This window comes from Oryx dammah, unplaced genomic scaffold (genome assembly GCF_014754425.2).
Source record: "Oryx dammah isolate SB20612 unplaced genomic scaffold, SCBI_Odam_1.1 HiC_scaffold_20, whole genome shotgun sequence".
NCBI lineage: Eukaryota > Metazoa > Chordata > Mammalia > Artiodactyla > Bovidae > Oryx > Oryx dammah.
The window spans coordinates 65925035-65949366 of NW_024070204.1; positions in this window are offsets into that span (position 1 = coordinate 65925035).

A 24332-nucleotide genomic window follows, 5' to 3' on the forward strand; every position below is an offset into this window, starting at 1 on the left:
GGGTAGACAGTTAGGAAAGCACATTTGTTAAGAGAAGGTTTTAGAGCTTGATTAGAACTCCTAACTGATAAGCATATCATATAGGGTCCTCCCTTGGGACTCCTGCCTGGGCACCACATTTCCAGGGACAGACCTGACCACCGGCACCTAGAACACTACTGGCATTTTCAGTAGATACTTTACAGATCTGATTTAAACAATAAACTTATGGGACTGGAGTGGGGTCAGTGGAGGGGTGAGAGGCAGTCCAGAACATCCTGCACTTGCCAGGTTGTGGGGCTGGATTCCAACTCCGTTGCCCAGGGCATTGGAATGGGAAGGTTGTCCCCATGCTCAGCCATCAGAAGAAGCCAGATGAATGACTTCCCCATGGCTCCAGAGGGTCTCAGTTCACGTCTCCACCACTGAATGAATGTGTGTTTGCGTTGGTTAAACTTGGAGATTAAATTTCGCGATGAGGCTACTGCCCTGAGTCTGGGAGTCCTGGGTATCTCAGGAAAGGCCTCAGCAGGGACTGCAAGAACAGGCGGGACACAGATGCCTGTGTCACTCGGTGGTGAACTGGCATTCAGCGAACACCAAGGACCTTCATCACCAAGGAGCACCAAGGAGAACCTGGACAGGTGCTTGGAGGCCACTCGCTGTTCTCATCTGGCGGGATCCTCTTCCTCTTCTAGCACCTAGACTCAACTAACCCTAACCTTCTGCCTTCTACCCTCTCCAGTTGCTTTGTGGGCCCAGAGGTCTTGTTACTAATTGCGTCTCCCAGTGCTCCTAGGTCACAGAGTAATGAACTACTGATTTCTAAAAACACATTTTTCCCCAATGTGTTCTGCAAAATGCCTGCTCCAGATCTGACGGCATCTCTGATTCTCTGTTTTCTTGAGGACTTTTTGCTCTCACTTTCCTTGTGATACCCTGGAAATCACTCCAAGTCTTCACTAGGCAAGATCAAGCACGTTCCTTAGAAGGAAGTCAGCTAGATGGAGCATCCCTTTCCCATCCCCTCCATCCTCCTTTCTGGAATGCATAAGAGATAGCTGGAACTCCAACAGCTTCTTTGGGCCATGAGACAAACTAGAGGATGAAGGCAAAAACTAAAGATGGGGAAGAAGAAATAGTGAAGGAATCTGGCACCCCTTTGACCATGGAAGCCCCACACCAGTCCTGTAGAGCTGTTTGAAAGGAGAGAGAAGTCAGCATGATTGTTTATAAACTACTGCTGTCATAGCAGCTGCTGTGAACTTAATCAAGAGACTGTCTGTCCCTGGACTGACTTCCAGCTGAAATGCCTCTTCCCCTCTCTCTCATGTGGAATTGACATCCTGTGAACTGCCTCAATCCACTTTGTGGGCCAGGATGTTCTGTTTCTCGGGTGGTTTGTACAATTGTTTATAAGAGAGAAGTGTATGCTGCCTGCATGTCTCTTGGATAAAAATGTCTTTCAGATGACCTCCCTCTGATTCTCATCTGGATGGTGTGTTCAGGCTAGGCTGACCTTCAGCCAGTATATAAAGACATTCTTGTGCTGGCTGATAAATTATAAACACTACCATGCAGGTTGTAAACAGTTAGTGCTTCCAACCCCACTACTGCACCCTATTCTGGCCCCCATTGCTCCCTGTAACCCTCAGACTCACCTAATCCAGCAACTTTATTAAAGGTTGACACCTAGGGAGGCAAGGGTCTAAGACTTTGCTCTATCTCACCTGCCTCGAGTGTCCTGATGGGTGATGCCCACGAGATACCGCCATATCCAGGCTTGGGGGAGGGGCCACTCACCATCTCAGCATGGGAAGGACGGGGCCCTGACCTGGCTGTTCGTGGGCACCTGTTGGCATCCAGAACCATGGCCCTTCCCACCGGGTCACTGGCGCCCCTGCTGGCTCAGGTCCCCACCTGTGACCAGTAACCTCACGGCGTGTTTTTTGGGCTTAGAAACACCCCTGTCACTTTCCTATGTAGAGAATTTCCCCCTTATTTTGTTTTAACCCCTTTCGTTTGGGCCAGTGTTTCTCACAGAGTGACTTTCAGCTGTTCCAGTGATGTGGGTCGAGCCAGTGATGTTAGTGGGTAGGGGTTGACTTCTTTTTCCAATATTCATTGTAAACTTACTGAACTATGGCACAAATACAGAGTAGGTTCAGTACATTTTCACTAAGTGAAAATATCCATGTAACTAACTCTCAGACCAAAACCAGAGGAACGTCGGCACCCCAAAGCCTTCGGGTCCTTACAGTCACAACCAGCCACCAGGGATAACCACCACCCTGACTTCTGGCACTTCTCAGGAACTCCTTTTTTGTTGTAAACCTCCTAGAAAGGCCGTCGCGCCACGTGCGCTCTCTTGCTGGCTCTCCCGCGCGCCGTCGCGTCTGTGAGGCTTCTGCGCTGCTGCATTTAGTTAGAGTGGGCACCTGGGCTGTCTTCAGTTTGGAGCCACGGGGAGTAGCGCTGCCTCACACGTACCCCCACACACTTACTGCCTGAGAAACACACACATTTCTCCTAGGCAGACACCCAGGAGCGGATGTCTGGATCACAGGAAGGGTATATATGCAGCCTTAGTAGTTACTGCCAGAGTTTTCCAAGGTTGTTGCAGCAGCTGGCCTTCCCGCCTCCACAGCGGGAGTGTTCCTGTTGCCCTGCTTCCTTGCTAGCACTTAGTACTGTCTGTCTATTTCACCGTAGCCATTCTAGAGGGTGTGCTGCGGATATTCTCTTTAGTGAAGTATCTGCTCGAGTCTTCTGCCCGGTTTACCGCTGTACTCTGTCTTTTCTCTTATTTGTAATTCTTTATGATTCCCAGAATGACTTCTTCCATGAATATATGGATTACAGATAGCCTGTCTTCAACTTGTCTTTTCACTTTCCTGAAAGTGTCATCTGATAACATCAGAATCTTTGTAGAGTAAAATTCACTAACTTTTCCTTTAAGGTTAATAAACTTTGGTGCTAAGTCATCTTTTCCTTCTAGGAGTTTCAGAGTTTCACCCTTCACATTCTGATTTATAATCCCACACACTTTTGAATGATCCACCAGACATACATGAAGCTGAAAAACCTGTTTATAAGGATCCAACCTAGAGTCTGGTTCAGCTTTACACATAAACACAAAGTATTTTTTGTGAAGTTTAATATACACCGAGTTTCCCAGAATGTAACTCCTGTGTAAATTTAGAGAAGGTTAAATTTTGTTTTATTTGGAACCTTACCAAGATGCGAATCGCCATTTCAGAAAAAATACGTCACAGACAGAAAAGTTGCTCAAGTTACATGAGTTACCCATATAACCCACCTGCGTCTGTCTGCATATCTAGATGAGTCTACATTTGGAATAGACACTCATTCTTAGTTGACTCTTTTCAAACTATTAACCATAAAGGAAGTTTTAATAATCTTCAGTCAATAATTGTCTTACTTTTCTTCAATCCAAATGTAGTCATTATAGCTTGGTGCACATGTCTGATCACTTAAACTATATCCCTTGGTCTGGTCATGCCCAGGTGTTTAGATATTGGCACATGTATGATTTTACCATAAATCACTTTTTAAAAAAATTTCTCTTTTCTATTACAATAGGGCATTATATTTATTTGGGAGGGGGAATTATGTGTGTAATACATTTCATCTCAGGATGGCAAAGGGGATTTTACAAAATATTTCCTGTAAGAAGGAGTCACTGGGCCTGACAAGGTGAGGGCCAGTGTAGTTGGCTCTGCCCAGAGGACCTCACATTTCAAATCAAATGAGAACAGTAAAGTGTTTTCTTTCTTTCCCTTCAAAATATAATTCCTTTTAAGCCAAGCAATTTTATGGGAACACTAATGTGCTTCCTTTCATTACATCTGTGAAATAGAAGAACCCACACCAACCCCAGGAGAAGTGACATGTTCATGACTCTGCTACTCAAAACCACCTTACCTCCCGCCACCATCTGCCTGCTTGAAATTGTGCACAGGCTCCCTCTGGCTCTTCACTGAGTTAAGTCTCATAGGGAGCAAGGTTTGAATGCAAACCCCACTTCTGCCCCAGACCCTCTGTGTGACTCTGGGCAGTGTGTTAGTTCTGTGAGCCCACAGCACCCATTCACAAAATGAGGATAAAGAAACTTACTTGGCCTATCTGTAACAGTCAAAAGGTAAGAGCTGCTGACACGTAACAAATGCTGATTCCAGGCCAATTCTTCTGCTAAATGCCTTCAGAGGATAATCTCCTTTCACCTCACAATCTTGCCTTTTACATGGGGGCCAATCTTATCCCCATTTTACAGATGAGGAAAGTGGAGGAACAAGAGGGTGAGTAAATTTGCCCTAGGTCATACAGTTGGTAAATGGCAAAGCTGAGAGCTGAACTCAGGCAGTCTGACTGCTTCCCATTAAATAATAATTTGTAGGGAAGACAGTGCCGAGCACGGGGAATATAATAAAAAAAATGGCAGTCTTTGGCTGCTATTATTTGCCCATTGGTTGTATAGTTATGAACATGTACATTTTTCCCCCTAGTCAGAACTGGACACATGCCTTTGATTTAATATATTAAACCATTTCATATATGTCACAGTGGGTTTTAAACAACTTGATTTCTGATATACAACTGCCTAAATTTAGCAGAGTTTGTCAACTAGGTACTGGTAAAAGTGATGTTAATTTTAATTTATCCATGAATGATATAGGGAAGTCTCTGTTTGCCCTGGAATTCATGCTGATATTTACCTAAAAAAACATTGAATCCCATGAGCAACAAAAAGCACACTATGTCAAAAATATTTCCAAGCCCCAGGCCACTTACGCCTGGAAATACTTGACATAAGGAAGCACAACTATACCCTCCCCACCCCCACCCCTCCCCCCACTGCACATTGCCCCAGGTCCTGGTTGTAACAAGATTTGACCTGCATGTCTCTAGATCCTTAAGAATGTTCTCTGATACAGACCAAGGTTAGGCATGGTAAATAAAGTGGCTTCCAGCACAAAATAGACTCCACTTCCCAGCAGGTGTGGCTGCTGAAAATTTTCCGTTTTTGAAAATGGTGGCGGGCTTGGAGCATTTTCAGGGCTCTGTCGTGTAAGACTGTGTCATGGCAGCCGTCCAGGTACCTCAAGTGTGTGGTCATTAGCAAACAGCAGGAACCTGAGCTTTAGAGTTGTTTCAGGATGAGTCTCTGCGATCACCCAGAGGTCAAGATACCCTGGGTCTCTGTTTTTTTGCTTCCCTCCTCATCAAGGGAAGAGGTTGAACAAGAGAATCCCTAAACTGTCCCCAGGTCTAGAATTTTAGGAGCTAAAGAGTCAACACTTTGCACAGTTTTGGATCCGCTGGTGCTGAACCATGCTGTGTACAAGCCAGTGCTGACTTTCTCTCTAGCTATGTGACTTAGGCCCACCACTATGCCTCTCTAAGCCTCAGTTTCCTCCTCAGTAAAGTTAGAAATAATAATACTGATCTCACAGAGTTGTCGTAAAGATAACATTTAAAAGGCTTAAATGTAAAACAGATGTCACTTTCTTGCTCTCACACATTTGCCCACCTTTTCTTTTTACCGTGTCCTCCACTCTCAGCACCAACCCCCCAACCCAACCCCATGCAGTCAGCCACCACTACCTATGCCCCTCCCCAGCCCATTCTGTCTTTCCCCCAGCATTACCAAGAGTCCAGATTCAAATCTGTCCCAAATTAGGATGTGCTCCTGGACCGTCAAAATGGGAGCCACCTAATAAACTGATACATCACTATCACCTCCGTGAAACATCTGCATTAAGAATTCCAACAGTAGAATTTCAGTGCCTAGAAAAGAGAGGAACCAATTGTTTAAGTATGGTAATATTTGCTTTAAAAATCCCATTCCCTGGTGATGCTTAAACAGAACCACTGGAATAGTTTCCCATCTCAATGTATATCATGCATAAATGTAGCTGATTCATTCGTGTGATGTGTTTGGTTCTATGATCTGTTTCTTTTTCCTCATGGCAAAATAATCCACTTTAGTGAATCTGTCTTGGGCATTTTAGCAGAGGGCAAAGTCTTAGAGCTGGGATTCTTGTTTGTGTTCTCCAGTCAGCCACCTCAAATTCTTTTTGGAAGTAGGTGGGGCATAGATGAAAAGTTGGTAAACAGAATTCTTTCTCTGGTCTCTTCTAGACAGGCCTTGGTCTCTCCAGGGTACTTCATGGCTCCCAAACTGTAATTACCGGTTGCTTTTTAAAGTGTCCTTCTGAACTGAGAGCTTTTAGTTGTTCTAAATTCATTCGGGATCCTTCTGGACCCAAGAATTAAAGGTGACTGTCATTCCTGTAAGTTAGAGATGGCCTCATCTCAGGAAACCATCCAAGGCTGTTGGCATGTTGTGTGGTGAGATGGGCCCTTTAAAGCTACATCCCAGCATCTTCCAAGTGGGAGTCCAAGATAGCCTTGGGAAGCAGGAGGCTTCCTTATGAGTCTGATCTCCAACCTGGATGGACCCTTCCCTCCCATAGCCCCAGTCTCTGAGGTCCTGGAATAATGGAAATGAAGAAAGAAATCATTGGCCTTGAAGAACTGTAGATAGTTTTATTGAACACTAAGTCTCACTAACATCCTAGGATTTGGGTAATGTCCTGAACCACACCTGACTTCTGAAAGAGAAGGGCTGTTCCCAAAGATTCTATGAAGTCTACTACGCTAGATTCTTAAGCTTCCTTCCACCAGTCCTCCCTGCCTCCCAACACAACATCTTATGGGGGACTGAGGATGGGGTGGGAGTCTGATCAAGAGACACTGCAAATTTTGTCATTTAATAATAACAATGATAATAACTAATGACATTTATTGAGTACCTTATAGGCATTGCTCCATTTCAACCTCACAGTGACTCTATGAAGTAGGTCTCACTATTATCCCCATTTTACAGAAGAGAATATGGAGGCTTAGAGGGGAAAAATAAGTTCCTCAAGGTTAGTAAGTGATAGAGATGCAAACCCAGATCTGACTGGGTTTGACCCCACAAGCCTCATTTTGACAGTGTACCAATCTGCTGCCTGCTCAGCTCTGAGCCTGAGAGATTCACACTTTTCTGTTCCACACCAGACCCGATCAGGTGTCCACTGCCCACACTGAATCCAAAAGAGACCACAGTGGGTGGAAGGGCAGCCTCTGGGGCCAGATGATTCAGGTTTGAACTCAGCTCTGATACTTACTCATGGTATGGCCATGGGTGAATTACTTTACCCTCCTGGGCCTTTGTTTTCTCTCCATGTAGAAGAGGACTAATCCCTTATCAGAGTGCCATGGAGATGGGACGAGCTCAGTTCAGTCAGTTCAGTTCAGTCGCTTAGTCGTGTCCGACTCTTTGTGACCCCATGAATGCAGCATGCCAGGCCTCCCTGTCCATCACCAACTCCCGGAGTTCACTCAGACTCACGTTCATTGAGTCAGTGATGCCATCCAGCCATCTCATCCTCTGTCGTCCCCTTCTCCTCCTGTCCCCAATCCCTCCCAGCATCAGAGTCTTTTCCAATGAGTCAACTCTTCGCATGAGGTAGCCAAAGTACTGGAGTTTCAGCTTAAGCATCATTCCTTCCAAAGAAATCCCAGGGCTAATCTCCTTTAGAATGGACTGGTTGGATCTCCTTGCAGTCCAAGGGACTCTCAAGAGTCTTCTCCAACACCACAGTTCAAAAGCATCAATTCTTCGGTGCTCAGCTTTCTTCACAGTCCAACTCTCTCATCCATACATGACTACTGGAAAAACCATAGCCTTGACTAGATGGACCTTAGTTGGCAAAGTAATGTCTCTGCTTTTGAAGATATATGTAAAGCACACAGACAGAGTGTGGCACGCTGGAAGAGCTCCATAAACACTGGATGTTTCTCTCAGCTCTCCCACCTCTAGGCAACTGCCTGCTCACCATCTCCACCTTGACGTCTAACAGGCAACTTCAATTGGCAGAGCCAAAGCTGAACTCCTGGTCTGCCCTTCCCTCACTCTTGCCCCCTCCAACATCTGGCAACTCTGTCTTTCTAGGAGCTGAAAAAAACAGGTGGATTCCTTTCGTTCTGCACAGCTCACATCTAACTCACCTGCAAATCCTTTTAGCTTTACCTTTAAAATAGACCCAGAATCCAGCCCTATCTCATCACCTGCACTGCTACCTGGCCCAGGTCAGCACCATCTCTCCTTTGGGTGCCTCCAGCAGCCTCCTTGCTGGGCGGTTTCCTTCTGCTTTTGCCCCTGAGTCCCTTCTTCTGCTACAGCCAGAGCAACTTGGGATGCACTGCTGGAGTGCAAGACTCCCATCTTATTCAGACAAAATGTCAGCATCTAAAGTGTCTGTAAAGTTGTTCCTCCTCTTGTTCTTCCTCTCCAGCCTCACTGGTTTCCTGATTTCCCTCCTATAGCCTTTGACCTTGTCCTTCCCACTCCAGAAACTTCCCGCCCCCAATAACTGCACTCCTTATTCGTTTGTCTCCTGTGGTCTCTGCTCACACACCCATTTCATCAAAGTGGGTTTCCCTCATCTTCCTAAATAAACAAGTCCCCAAGTAGACTTTTGACTGCATGTGTCACAAGCCAATAAATCACTAATGTCCCTCACACCAACCCTGCTTTATTTCCTCCCAGTATCACATGTGGATCAGGTGTCAGAAGGTAGAAAGGAGTGGCAAAACGCTGACAACAGTAACTGATGAAACTGATTCCTTGGGTTATATAGGAAGATGTCATTGTTCAGTCACCAAGTCATGTCTGACTCTTTACAACCCCATGGACTGCAGCATGCCAGGCCTCCCTGTCCCTCACCATCTCCTGGAGTTTGCCCAAGTTATGCCCATTGAATTGGTGATGCCATCCAACCGTCTCATCCTCTGTTATCTTCCTATAGTATCTATAGGAAGATACTATGATATAAATAAACATATTTTATGAGTTTTGCTGGATAGGACATGACTGGTTCAAAGTGAAATGTTGGACCAAGTGATACTGAGGAAGAAATTTCAAAACAGACTTGAGATATATCTGAGCTTCCTTCCAAAATAAGACCCAAAATAGGATTGGAAAAGAAGCCCTTTTGAGTAAAGAGACTGGACTAAACACAAGCATCTTATTACATTCCCTCATGAAACCTTGCTACAACTATCATGATAGCAGTTTATAGACATAAACCTAAAAGGAAAATGAGAGGTGAAAATCACAAAACTTTGGGAGCTGGAAAGTTCATAGACCGGAAGTAACTCACCAAATAGCCCTTACTGAGCTGAAGTCCAAGCTCACAGTAGGAAAATCCATGAACAAACTGGGTTGATACAAGAGAATGCACAGAGGAGCCTGGGAACCTGCAGCAGCAGATATTTCTGGAACCCAGAACAAAGTGGTGGGGTTGGTTGAAATCCATTTAGTAGCAGTTAGATGCCTGGACCCCACCCCCCACATTCCACACTGTTGGGTACCTGCCCCTCCCCTACTCTTGCAGAAGACTGACCATTTGCTTTCAAGGGAGGATAAAACATATAGACTCTGGACTGTGTGACATCAGACCCAGTTGATGGGATACCCAGGCTATATACCAAGGTTATCATTTAGAAACAAGGGGATTCAGTGACTGTGGACATTGCTGTGTTCTCTCCCTCTGTCCCTGCTGAACTTCCAGAATCCTGGTAGCTAAGCCTTTACCCTCTATACAGAAAGTTGGAAGAATCTTCTTTGCTGTTTGATAAGCTCAGTTAGAAACACCTGAAGATACCAACACAGGGGATTTCCCACTGACTGGCACAGCATGGCACTCCACAATAAAGCTCACAGTCAAGAAGCTCCATCCATTCAGACAACCACAGATGAAGAAATTTTCAAGAAAACTTCCACAAGGTAAGTTAGAGTACAAAATAAAAGCAACTTGGAGGAAACAGAAATTATGCAAAAAAAAAAAAACAAACTTGCAAAAACTATCATTGATAACCTTTGCAAAATAATAAAGACATTACATCCATGAAACAAGAACAGGATGCTATAGAAAAAGAACACTTAACAGAACAAAAAACATTTCTTGAAAATTAAAAATGTGAAAACAGAAGTTAAAAACTTTGTAAAAAATAAAAAATGAAGATGAAACTGAAACTGAAGAAAAGTCTCAGAAAGCATGGCAGAAAGACAAAGACATTCCTTGGTGGCCTAGTAGTTAGGATTTGATGGGTTCAACTGTGGTGACCCAGCTTTGATTCCTGGTTAGGGAACCAACATATATGCCATGCAATGTGGCCAAAATACAAAAAAAAGAAAAAGAAAAGACAGAAAACAGGGAAGAAAAGAGAAAATAATTTGGAGACCAGTCCAAGAACTCTCACTTGCAAACAAGAGTACCCCTTTGGGACAGTGAAAACTGAGAGGAGGAGTGATTCATCAACAAAATAAAAGAATATTTCCCAAACTTGAAGAGCAAGAATCTCCAGCTTGAAAGGGAACTTCAAGTTTGCAGGTGTGAAAAAATATATTCACACTAAAGTACATTACGATGCAATTTCAAGAACACTGGAATAAAAGAACATCCTACCAAGTTTCTAAATTATAGGGAAAAAAACAGGTCATATGCAACAGATCAGTAATTAGAATGAAATTCTCAACAGCATGTAGGGAGAAAAACAAGCAGATAAGCAAAAAACAATGGGACAGTGCCTTCAAAATCCTTAAGAAACATTATATCCAACCTAGAATTCTATATCCAGCCCGGTTACCACTGATGTGTAATAAGTGAGTAAAAGTAATTCAGGCATCAAATTCTCAAAAAAAAAAAATTAACTTCCACATGCTTTTTCCCAGGATGCCACTGGAATGTATACTCTACCAATGAAGGTATATAAAAAAAGACATACCATATGTAATAGTTCCTGGGGTGCCTTGGCAAATGACCACAAACTAGGTGGTTTAAAAACCACAGAAATTTCACACAGTTCTAGAGGCTAGAAATCGGAAATAACAGTGTCAGCAGGGCCATACTTTCTCTGAAACCTCAGAGAGAAGACTCTGCTTTGCTTCTTCCAGCTTCCGGGGGGCCCAGGCATTCCTTGACTTGTGGCAGTGGAACTCCAGTCTCTTCCTCCATCATCATACCATCTTTTCCCTTTGCATGTCTATCTCTGTATCTCTTCTCTTCTTATAAGGACATCAGTCATAGTGGGCTAAGGGCCCACCCTCCAACATAACTTCATCTTAACTATTTACATCTACAATAAGCCTATTTCTAAACAATAACAAACATTCTAAGATCCTGGGAGAAACATGAGCTTGAAAGGGGAGGGACAATACTTAACCCAGTACAACACATAGAAACAGGAGGTGAAAGGAATTCTCTGAATAAGGGCAAAGGACCAGCCCAGGCTGACAGTGCGTATGAGGGTAGAGGTCATCCAGGCTGGACTGAACAGATTAGACGCTCATAGATTTTCTCAGGAGGGTGAAATTGAGATTTGGGGATTGAACTAATGATAAACACTTAGAAAATTAAATAAATAACAGCACCTAAAAAGGCCATTGTTAATTCCAAGGAAAACAAAAGATTAGTTCATAGCTCCATTCTGCAAGGCATATCAGTTCAGTTCAGTTCAGTTCAGTTGCTCAGTCAAGTCCGACTCTTTGTGACACCATGAACCACAGCATGCCAGACCTCCCTGTCCGTCACCAACTCCTGGAGTCCACCCAAACCCATGTCCATCGAGTCAGTGATGCCATCCAACCATCTCATCCTCTGTCGTCCCCTTCTCCTCCTGCCCTCAATCTTTCTCAGCATCAGGGTCTTTTCCAATGAGTCAGTTCTTCATATCAGGTGGCCAAAGTATTGGAGTTTCAGCTTCAACATCAGTCCTTCCAATGAACACCCAGGACTGATCTTTAGGATGGACTGTTTGGATCTCCTTGCAGTCCAAGGGACTCTTCAGAGTCTTCTCCAACACTACAACTCAAAAGCATCAATTCTTCGGCGCTCAGCTTTCTTTATAGTCCAACTCTCACATCCATACATGACTGCTGGAAAAACCATCGCCTTGACTAGACAGACCTTTTTTGGCAAAGTAATGTCTCTGCTTTTAATATGCTGTCTAGGTTGGTCATAACTTTCCTTCCAAGGAGTAAGCATCTTTTAATTTCATGGCTGCAATCACCATCTGCAGTGATTTTGGAGCCCCCAGAAATAGTCTGACACTGTTTCCACTGTTTCCCCATCTATTTGCCATGAAGTGATGAGACCAGATGCCATGATCTTAGTTTTCTGAATGTTGAGCTTTAAGCCAACTTTTTCACTCTCCTCTTTCACTTTCATCAAGAGGCTCTTTAGTCCTTCTTCGCTTTCTGCCATAAGGGTGGTGTCATCTGCATATCTGAAGTTATTGGTATTTCTCCCAGCAATCTTGATTCCAGCTTGTGCTTCCTCCAGCCCAGCGTTTCTCATGATGTACTCTGCATATAAGTTAAATAAGCAGGGTGACAATATACAGCCTTGATGTACTCCTTTTCCTATTTGAAACCACTCTATTGTTCCATGTCCAGTTCTAACTGTTGCTTCCTGACCTGCATACAGGTTTCTCAAGAGGCAGGTCAGGTGGTCTGATATTCCCATCTCTTTCAGAATTTTCCACAGTTTATTGTGATCCACACAGTCAAAGGCTTTGGTATAGTCAATAAAGCAAAAATAGATGTTTTTCTGGAACTCTTTTGCTTTTTCCATGATCCAGCAGATGTTGGCAATTTGATCTCTGGTTCCTCTGCTTTTTCTAAAATCAGCTTGAACACCTGAAGTTCATGGTTCATGTATTGCTGAAGCCTGGTTTGGAGAATTTTAAGCATTACTTTACTAGCGTGTGAGATGAGTGCAATTGTGCGGTAATTGGAGCATTCTTTGGCATTGCCTTTCTTTGGGATTGGAATGAAAACTGGCCTTTTCCAGTCCTGTGGCCACTGCTGAGTTTTCCAAATTTGCTGGCATATTGAATGCAGCACTTTCACAGCATCATCTTTCAGGATTTGAAATAGCTCAACTGGAATTCCATCACCTCCACCAGCTTTGTTCTTAGTGATGCTTCCTAAGGCCCACTTGACTTCACATTCTAGGATGTCTGGCTCTAGGTGACTGATCACACCATCGTGAGTATCTGGTTCATGAAAATCTTTTTTATACAGTTCTTCTGTGTATTCTTGCCACCTCTTTTAATAGCCTCTGCATCTGTTAGGTCCCTACCATTTCTGTCCTTTATTGAGCCCATCGTTGCATGAAATGTTCCCTTGGTATCTAACTTTCTTGAAGAGATCTCTAGTCTTTACCGTTCTATTGTTTTTCTCTATTTCTTTGCATTGATCACTGAGGAAGGCTTTCTTATCTCTCTTTGCTATTCTTTGGAACTCTGCATTCAGATGCTTGTATCTTTCCTTTTCTCCTTTGCTTTTCGCTTCTCTTCTCTTCACAGCTATTTGTAAGGCCTCCCCAGACAGCCAGTTTGCTTTTCTGCATTTCTTTTCCTTGGGGATGGTCTTGATTTCTGTCTCCTGTACAATGTCATGAACCTCCGTCCATAGTTCATCAGGCACTCTATCTATCAGATCTAGTCCCTTAAATCTATTTCTCACTTCCACTGTATAGTCATAAGGGATTTAGGTCATACCTGAATGGTCTAGTGGTTTTCTCCACTTTGTTCTATTTCAGTCTGAATTTGGCAATAAGGAGTTCATGATCTGAGTCACAGTCAGCTCCCAGTCTTGTTTTTGCTGACTGTATAGGGCTTCTCCATCTTTGGCTGCAAAGAATGTAATCAATCTGATTTTGGTGTCAACCATCTGGTGATGTCCATGTGTAGAGTCTTCTCTTGTGTTGTTGGAAGAGGGTGTTTGCTATGACCAGTGTGTTCTCTTGGCAAAACTCTATAGCCTTTGCCCTGCTTCATTCTGTACTCCAAGGCCAAATTTGCCTGTTACTCCAGGTGTTTCTTGACTTCCTACTTTTACATTCCAGTCCTCTATAATGAAAAGGATATCTTTTTTGGGTGCTAGTTCAAGAAGGTCTTGTGGGTCTTCATAGAACCATTCAACTTCAGCTTTTTCAGCATTACTGGTTGGGGCATAGACTTGGATTCCTGTGATATTGAATGGTTTGCCTTGGAAACAAACAGAGATCATTCTGTTATTTTTGAGATTGCATCCAAGTACTGCATTTCAGACTCTTTTGTTGACTATGATAGCTACTCTATTTCTTCTAAGGGATTCCTGCCCAAGTAGTAGACATCATGGCCATCTGATTTAAATTCACCCATTCCAGTCCATCTTAGTTCCCTGATTCTTAGAATATCAATGTTGCTGCTGCTGCTAAGTCGCTTCAGTCGTGTCTGACTCTGTGCGACCCCATAGACGGCAGCCCACCAGGCTCCCCTGTCCCTGGGATTCTCCAGGCAAGAACACTGGAGTGGGTTGCCATTTCCTTCTCCAATGCATGAAAGTGAAAAGTGAAAGTGAAGTCGCTCAGTCGTGTCCAACTCTTAGTGACCCCATGGACTGCAGCCTACCAGGCTCCTCCGTCCATGGGATTTTCCAGGCAAGAGTACTGGAGTAGGGTGCCATTGCCTTCTCCAACTCTTATCATCTCCTGTTTGACCACTTCTGATTTGCCTTGATTCATGGACCTAACATTCCAGGTTCCTATGCAATATTACTCTCTACACCATCAAACCCTGCTTCCATCACCTGTCCCATTCACAACTGGGTGTTGTTTTTGCTTTGGCTCCATCCCTTCATTCTTTCTGGAGTTATTTCTCCACTGATCTCCAGTAGCATATTGGGCACCTACTGACCTGGGGAGTTCATCTTTCAGTGTCCTATCTTTTTGCCTTTTCATACTGTTCATGGGATTCTCAAGGCAAGAATACTGAAGTGGTGTGCCATTCCCATCTCCAATGGACCACATTCTGTCAGGCGTCTCCATCATGACCCATCCTTCTTTGGTGGCCCCACATGGCATAGCCCAGTTTCATTGAGTTAGACAAGGCTGTGGTCCATGTGATCAGACTGGCTAGTTGTCTGTGATTGTAGTTTCAATCTCTTGCCCTCTGGCCCCTCTCTGTGCCTACTGCAAGGCATATGAAAACATATAAAAGAAAAAATAAATGCTTATAAAGCCAAAATTACAGCATAAATATATGAAGAGAATGGGGAGATGGGAAGTGGTGGAAATGGAGGAAAAAACTAGTGATAAGTCTTTATCTTCCACAGGCAATGGATAAATTGATAGATGAGGCTGCAAACTGAAAAAGCCAGAGTTAGCAATTGAGTTTTATAGAAAGATATGAAATAAATATTAAAGAGTTGAAAATATTGGCCCCAGAGAAGGGAAAATGGAAGGGGAGGAGAATGAAGGAATGTTGTTTGTCTAACAAATCTTGCAGAACTACTTGAATTATGCACACTCATAACTTCAACTAGAAAAAGAAAAATTGAAACAAGAGAGAGAGAGGCACAAATCAGGCCAATCATCAAGAGCCTTGTAATTGCACACCACATCATAAGTATATTTTATCATTAACATATTTTATAATGAAACTCTAGAGTCAGCATAACACAGTTGTTCTCAGTTAAGGGAGCCACATTCCCCAACATTCCCACCCTTGGGGACATATCAAATTTGATGTCTGGAGGCATTTTTGACTTTCACAACTTGGAGAAAGGGGTGTCTATTAATAGTCGGTAAAGAACAGGAATGTTGCCGAGCATCCTGCAATGCACAGAGCACAATAAACAACAACAAAGAATTTGTTGTATATCTGAGGTTGTTGATATTTCTCCCGGCAATCTTGATTCCATCCAGCCTGGCACTTCACGTAATGTACTCTGCATATAAGTTAAATAAGCAGGGTGACAATATACAGCCTTGACGTACTCATTTCCCGATTTTGAACCAGTCCATTGTCCCATGTCTGGTTCTAACTGTTGCTTCTTGACCTGCATACAGGTTTCATAGGAAGCAGGTAAGATGGTTTGGTATTACCATCTCTTTAAGAACTTTCCACAGTTTGTTGTGATCCACACAGTCAAAGGCTTTAGCATAGTCAATGAAGCAGAAGTTAATGTTTTTCTGAAATTCTCTTGCATTTTCTATGATCCAAAGGATGCTGGTAATTTGATTTCTGGTTCTTCTGCCTTTTCTAAATCCAGCTTGTACATCTGGAAGTTCTCAGTTCACACACTATTGTACCTTAGCTTGAAGGATTTTGAGCATTACCTTGCTAGCATGTGACATGAATGCTGTTCTACAGTAGTTTGAACATTATTTGGCATTGCCTTTCTTTGGGATTGAAATGAAAACTGACCTTTTCATTCCTGTGGCTGCTGCTGAGTTTTCCAAATTTGCTGGCATATTGAGTGTGGCACTTTCACAGCATCATGTTTTAGGATTTGAAATAGGTCAACTGGAATTCTATCACTTCCTCACTTTGATCGTAGTAATGTTTCCTAGGGCTTTCCTTGTAGCTCAGCTGGTAAAGAATCCGCCTGCAATGTGGGAGACCTGGGTTTGATCCCTGGATTGGGAAGATCCCCTGGAGAAGGGAAAGGCTACTCCCTCCAGTACTCTGCCTGGAGAATTCCATGGACTGTATAGTCCCATGGGTCACAAAGAGTCGGACATGACTGAGCAACTTTCACTTTCACTAAAGTCCACTTGACTTCACACTCTAGGAGTCTGGCTCTAGGTGAGCGATCACACCATCATGGTTCTCCTGGTCACTAAGACCTTCTTTTGTACAGTTCTTCTGTGTATTCTTGCCACCTCTTAATATCTTCTGCTTCTGTTAGGTCCATACCATTTCTGTCTTTATTGTGGCCATCTTCACATGAAATATTCCCTTGGTATCTCCAATTTTCTTGAAGAGATCTGTAGTCTTTTCCATTCTAGTTTCTTTCCTCTGTTTCTTTGCACTGTTCACTTAAGAAGACTTTCTTATTTCTCCTTGCTATTCTCTGGAACTCTGCATTCAGTTATCTTTCTTTTTCTCCTTTGCCTTTACCTTCTATTCTTTTTTCAGCTATTTGTAAGGCCTTCTCAGACAACTGCTTTGCCTTCTTGCATTTCTTTCTCTTTGGGATGGTTTTGATTACTGCCCCCTCTACAACATTATGAACTTCCATCCATAGTTCTTCAGGCACTTTGTCTAGCAGATCTAATCCTTGGAATCTATTCATCACCTCCACTGTATAATCATGAAGGCATGAGCAACCATTGACCATTGATGTATATCTCAACCCTTAGTCCCTCTCTCCTCCCCAGAGGTCAGCAAGTGGGGCTATAAATCCAAACTTCTAATCCTAGTTGGTTTCCTAATCAATCAGCCCCCATTTTTAGGGATTTTCTAAAAGTCACTTCATTAACATAAACTCTGATGTGATTGAAAGGAGCCTGTTATGAATAACAAAAGACACTGTTTGCATCTTCATCCTTCCTTTCACTTCTGAAATTCCAAAGGTTCCTGTCCCAGGAGTCTGGATGAAGCCCAAAGGTCTACTTCTCATTATAGTAAGTAAGTAAAGTAGCTCAGTCGTGTCCGACTCTTTGCAACCCCATGGACTGTGGCCTACCAGGCTCCTCTGTCCATGGGATTTTCCAGGCAAGAGTACTGGAGTGGGGTGCCATTTTCTTCTCCAGGGGACCTTCCCGACCCAGGGATCGAACCCGGGTCTCCAGCATTGCAGACAGACGTTTTACCATCTGAGCCACCAGGGAAGACACTTCTCATTATAAATCACCTTATTATAAAAAGGTGCTAAGATCCTCTAGGTGAGAAATCAGAAACGACTGAGTTAAGAGGACTCTAAGGTAGACTTCACAGGACTTGAGACTGGATGTAGGTGCTGACAATGGGATCAAGGCTGAGTCTTCTTATTAGGGTATTTGGGTGGATGCTGATCCCATAAACCAGAATCAGGAAAAGGGTGAAGGGTGAGAAGAAAAGTAGTTTAGTTGGGCAAGTTTCATTTGCAAGCCTTAGAGGCCACAGGAGGTCAAGGTGAAGATACTTGGTAGGGAGGGTTCTGGGGTTTAGAACAGAGGTCTAGGTGGCAGTCACCACATTTAGGGTTTCTTTTAAGCCTCTGTTTACCCAAGACCTATCATAGTGGCGGACACTTAATACAAGATCTGTATTAAATATGTATTGGCTGGATGAAGGAAACCCATGTGTACCAGTTTCCTGTGGCTGCTGTAACAAATTACCACAAACTGGGCAGCTTAAAACAACAGAAATTTACTGTTTCACAGTTCTGCAGGCCAGAAGTCTGAAATCAGTGCCACTGAGATGAAATCAAGGTGTCCACAAGGCCACACTCTCTCCAGGACAGAAGCTAGGAGAGACTTGTTCCTTGCCTTTTCTAGTTTATGGTGAGTGCTGGCATTTCCTGGCTTGTGGCTACATCATTCCCATCTTTATCTCTCCCTTCATATCAGCTGTCCTCTTCCCTATCTCTCTTTTTCTCTCTCTTATCAAGACACTTGTGAGGCAGACATGGAGAACAGACTTGTGGTTGTCAGAGGGCAAGGGGTGTAGTGGGAGGGATGTATTGGGAGTCTGGGATTAGCAGATGCAAGCTGTTACGTAGAGAAGAGATAAACAAGGTCCTGCTGTACAGCACAGGGAACTATATTCAATATCGTGTGATAAACCATAATGGAAAAGAATATGAAAAAGAAGATACATACATATATATATGTATATATAAACATATATATACATATATATATAAACATATATACATATATATATATAACTAAATCACTTTGCTGTAAGTAGAAATTAATATAACATTATAATCAACTATACTTCAATAAATTAAATTTTTTTAAAAGGACACCTGTGATGGATTTAAGACCTTCCCAGATAATTCAGAAAAATCTCATTACAAAATCCTTAATCTAATCACATCTACAAAAACTTTTTTTTTTTTAACTTTATTTTGCTTTACAATACTGTATTGGTTTTGCCATACATTGACATGAATCAGCCAAGGGTGCATTTGAGGTAACAGTCCCAGGTTCCAGGAATATGGTGGAATAACCTTATATCCTTAGGGGCCAGCATTCAACCAGCTATACCATGGAAATAGAGTGTAATATTTCTGTGGAAAAATAACCCTTAAAATCCTGAAAAGGAAGACAAGATGGGAAAGCTGACTAAGCTAGATGTGGTGGTGGTTTAAATTGCCCACAGATCATTTGCTACTCTCGTCAAGAAGCAGACTCAGTCACTTCTCCTTGAATATGGATTGCATTTGGTAATTCACTTCTAACAACAAAATAAAGTGGAGGTGACACTGTGAGACTTTGGAGATTAAGTCCTAAAAGGCACTGGGGCTTGCTGTATGCTCACTCTTCCTTCCACCCTGTACCCTTGGGACAGGACTTCAGTTGCCTAAAACCCGGACCGACACCTGCCTGCACCTAACAAAACACTGAGTTAGCACTGCTCAAATGCGCCAGCATTTCTGACTCACAGAAACCATTAGTGAACATGTGCTTCTTATTTTAAGCCACTACGTTTGGGTATAATTTGTTATGCAGCAGTAGCTAACCAATACAACGGGCAGTGAGAAAAAGCGGAATGCAGCAATAGCAAAGCAAAACCCTCAAGAGGCAAGATGTTAGTGAGTGTGGCAGGGATGAGGGGAAAAATTCAAACAGTGATGGCATGGATCCTGGGAGGCCTAGGGGTTTGAATTCCTCTATGATCAAGCGGACTATGTTACATATTCCCAAAAACATTTGGTCCGAGGATGAAAGCAGAGAACTGAACTGTATTAGAAAAGGTGCATATACAGTCCTAGCACGGTGTCAGAAATGGAGTAAGGGGAAAAATAACAGCTCAACGAAACCCAGCAGCGCACATTCTGCACTGTCTTCTTGCGTGACACTCACTCTGTGGTCCTAATGAATACTTATTTATTGTGTCTGATGATATACCCGTACACATTAGGTATTATTATGCATATTTTAATGAGGAAAGTGATGCTTCCAGAATTGGGGTGGCTTTTTACAGTTCCACAGAGTCAGGACATGAACCCAAATCAGGCTGATTTCAAAATCCATGCTAATCCCACGGCACCACCCATGTCTCTTTGTAGAGCACTTATTTACATTCCTTGGGATTTTTTGAATTCTCTTCTTTTGGCCTTCTTAGTGAGAAATCTGCCAGTGTTCCTCTTACCCTGCTCCCTTAAAAAAAAAAAATCCTTTAATTATTCTTCATTCCTGAAATTTGTCTACATATTTGACTAGAGAGACTCAGGAGCTGAAAGGGATGGAATGCGGGAATTCTGAATTGAAAGCCTCTTCAAGACTCTTCCTCATTCTCTTCCCCCCCAGGCTGGATGTGCAGCTATTCTGCCTGGCAACCTTCCTTTTCCCTCCACATCCCCCAACTCCTCCAGAGGGCTGTCTGGCCAGAGCACAGCATTGTCTCAGCCCCATTCCCCCTGGAAAATGTTGAGTCTGCATTGACATTGACACCCAGGGAGCTGTGCAGCTGTTGCCATGCATCCAGACCAAAGACCTTCCGGAAATTGTTTGCATTCAGGCGCCTCCTGTGTGCCTGGCAACACTGCAAGGCCTGGCACCCCAGGACTGCTCCTGGGGTAGAGGTGCTGCTTTGCTTCTGTTCTTCTTTTCTTCTACTCTGATTCCCTGAAGGCCCAGTAAATTGAGAGTTCACAGCTAAGAAAGAGAGGTACTTCCCTCCTGCTATCTAGAATAAGCTGGGTTGGACAGGAGAGATTACATCTATTTTATTTTTCTTTGTGGTTGTAGACAATTATGATCATTTAGATCTCATTTGGCTTAAGTGGCACAAATCCAATTCCAAATGGATTTGGCAAAAAGAGTTTAATAACAGCACCTTAGAGTATCTCCATGAAAAGTGACGAAAGGGCAGCGATGCTGCCTGATGGGTCACCATGTACAGTTGTGCAAGCTGCATACTGCACAACCCCAGGGGCCACTATCACAAGGCACTTCCAGGAGTTGTGCAGGGTTCAACTCGTCTAGCTCCTCTCAGTGTCCCTTGTCCAGGTTTCAGGGATAACCGGAAGCAGGGTCTCAAATGCTACCAGGACTCTCTCTGCATCTCTGAAATGGACTTCTGAGTACTGAATCCCTCCCACCATGGGCTAGTTTCATACAGGTAGTGGATGAAGAATTGTCAGTGAATGGTTCCTAAAACTTCCAACATCAAGGAAACACTGACTTGTAAGGTTATTGGTCCCAACTTCAGAACTTTTACAAAAAGGCTCAGATGTCTGATTTGAGCTTAGTGTCCTTCATTCTACTCATCAAGGAGCAGGACAGCTGGACATGGGTATTACCTGTGCGTTAGCCTGAGTCAGATCCCCACATGGACCCAGCATTTCTGCTCAGGTGGAGGCAGGAAATGTCTGAGCAATCCCTTTGGGGGAATTTAAGGCTTAAAAGACGCTTACTCCTTGGAAGGAAAGTTATGACCAACCTAGATAGCATATTCAAAAGCAGAGACATTACATTACCAACAAAGATCCATCTAGTCAAGGCTATGGTTTTTCCAGTAGTCATGTATGGATGTGAAAGTTGGACTGTGAAGAAAGCTGAGTGCCGAAGAATTGATGCTTTTGAACTGTGGTGTTGGAGAAGACTCTTGAGAGTCCCTTGGACTGCAAGGAGATCCAACCAGTCCATCCTAAAGGAGATCAGTCCTGGGTGTTCATTAGAAGGACTGATGCTGAAGCTGAAACTCCAGTACTTTGGCCACCTCATGCAAAGAGTTGACTCACTGGAAAAGACCCTGATGCTGGGAGGGATTGGGGGCAGGAGGAGAAGGGGACGACAGAGGATGAGATGGCTGGATGACATCACCGACTCAATGGACATGAGTTTGGGTAAACTCTGGGAGTTGGTGATGGACAGGGAGGCCTGGCATGCTGCGATTCAGGGTCACAAAGAGTCAGACACGACTGAGTGACTGCACTGAAAGTTTTTAAGCCTGCTTTTTTTGTCTTTTTTTTTTTTTGGTAATCTCTAGAGCCTTTCAGGAGCTCTAACTACCTAACAGCAGGTAGGAGAACGTGGAAGTAAAACTGTTCCAACTCAAGAGTAGGTGTGAATTAAACTTACCTCCTCTGGGACTTTCATTTGATGTAGTCTTAAGAGTTTGGCAACATGGGAGCCTATGTTCACGGTCTGTGTTTAGGGGGATATTAGGATCCTTGTGTGGTCACACACAGGCAGTTCTCAAGCTCTCTGTCTTGAAGGCAGAACATACCGATTCTCTTCCCAAACCAACTGCCCATAGAGGCTTGGTAACTGCTTCCTTCAAAAGAGAGAAGAGACAATAATCTCCTAATTGTTCTTCTCCCTTCTACCTCCTCTCTAGCCTCCCACTTCCAATACAAGCTTGGAGGCTATGCCCACTTCTTGCCCTTTAATTGTATCCAAGATAGCACTCTCTCCATGTCCTTTTTGAACCCTCCGTTTTTTATCCCAGCTCTCATCAGTCACCATGGCTTAGGAGTTTGAACATGAAAGCCTGAAAAGGATTCCCTGGGTGTCATGAAATCAAGGGGTTACCATGAAAAGGGATGGGGGGGGCGATGTGTGGAATGAAGAAAAAGGAATACAGCTGCCACGTGCCATAAATATTCTCGGACCATTTAATCCACATGGAACAAGGGGGAGTATGACTATTAATGACCAAAATAAATAGTAATCAATTATGATGATGGTAATTATGCTTTTGAAATTAGCCTGGGAAAGGATGACCGAGGCAATTTTTTATTCCAGCTCAGGAAAATGGGACGCCAGCTGGGGCTAATAAGAGCTTTCATTAAAGCACTGAGTTTCGTCCAGCACTGCAAAGAAAGCCCTCTCTGTGCTGTGACCCGGCCCGGCCCTGACATGCCTTCTGCTTTTTAACAAGAACTGAAAGGTGGCGAGACAGACAGTTCTTGCCTTGGCACCAGGCGAAGGCGGCCTTTGAAAAGGCAGGGATTATTTCCAATGGCTCAGTGCTGGGGAGCTTCATTTCCTTTGCCCTCTGTCTCCATGCGCCTGGGTTCCAGCACCGGCGCGGAGGACCTGGAGCGGAGGAGGTTGGTTGGCACCGGTGGATGACCCGGGGCAGAGGGTCTGGGCAGGGGAGGACGGGACAGGGCAGTTTGCGGTGACTGGCTGGACAGGGAGACAGAGGGAGACAAATATGTGGTTTCAGTACAAGGGACGGTGTGTCCTTCCCCGCACTTCAGTCACTCCAGGAGCTGCTGTGGAGATAGATGGTCACTAATATTTACCTGCCAGCCCTTCCACCCCAAAAAGCATGTTTACCCAGGCCCAGCGCAGCCCTGCCCCGCCCCACCAGCACCACTGCTCCTGCACACCCAGCGCCCTTGGGAATTTCATGGAAGTCACTTGCTACTGGTTTCTGCCTCAGTTTCCCCTTTTGGCTTTTCTCCCTTTTGCTTGATTTCTTGCTGTATTTCTCTCTCTCTATGAAGAAACTAAAGAAGGTCTCTCACTTAGCCAACTAGAGCACCACTGAAGAGTTTAAGGGTTAGTGGGAATCAAATCAAATCAATCAGCCTTTGAGTTCTGATACAGACTCACTGCTTCCTTAGTGACTCAGAGGTAAAGAATTGGACTGCCTGTGGAGGAGACCCAGTTTCCCTCCCTGGGTGAGGAAGATCCCCAGGAGAAGGAAATGGCAACCCACGCAAGTATTCTTGTCTGGAAAATTCCATGGACAGAGGAGCTTGGTAGGCTACCTCCACCGGGGTCAAAAGGGTCGGACATGGCAGAGCATGCCCACACATGCGCTCACAGACCCACTATCCCAACCTCTGATACAGTCTCATTACCTAAACTTGGTTCAAAGCCTCACCTTCATTCAGTGACTCAGCCTGGAGTGAATTTCCACCCCCACCCCCCAACCCCACCTGAGGAGGGGATGTCTGGCAGTGTCTGGATGTCTGGAGACAATTTTGGCTGTCACAGCTAAGGTAGAGAGTGCTAACTCCCCAACATCTAATGGGTCTAAGCCAGGGATGCTGTTCAATATCCTATGATGTATACAACTTATCCCACCCAAAATGTCAGTCGTGCCAAAACTGAGAAACTGTGCTTGATTAATAGCTAAGTTAGCATCTGATAACCACCACCATAGCCCTGCCCTCCAAGGCTGCCATCCTGGAAAGGCTGTGTGGAAATCTGAAGGCAGCAGCCAGAGGCCCAGCTGCACGCATGCCTAGTAAAGTCATCAGTGACCCCGGTCTCCTGGCAACTGCTCCAGCCAATCATATTAGCTGATCCAGGGAAATTAAGGTCACAGAG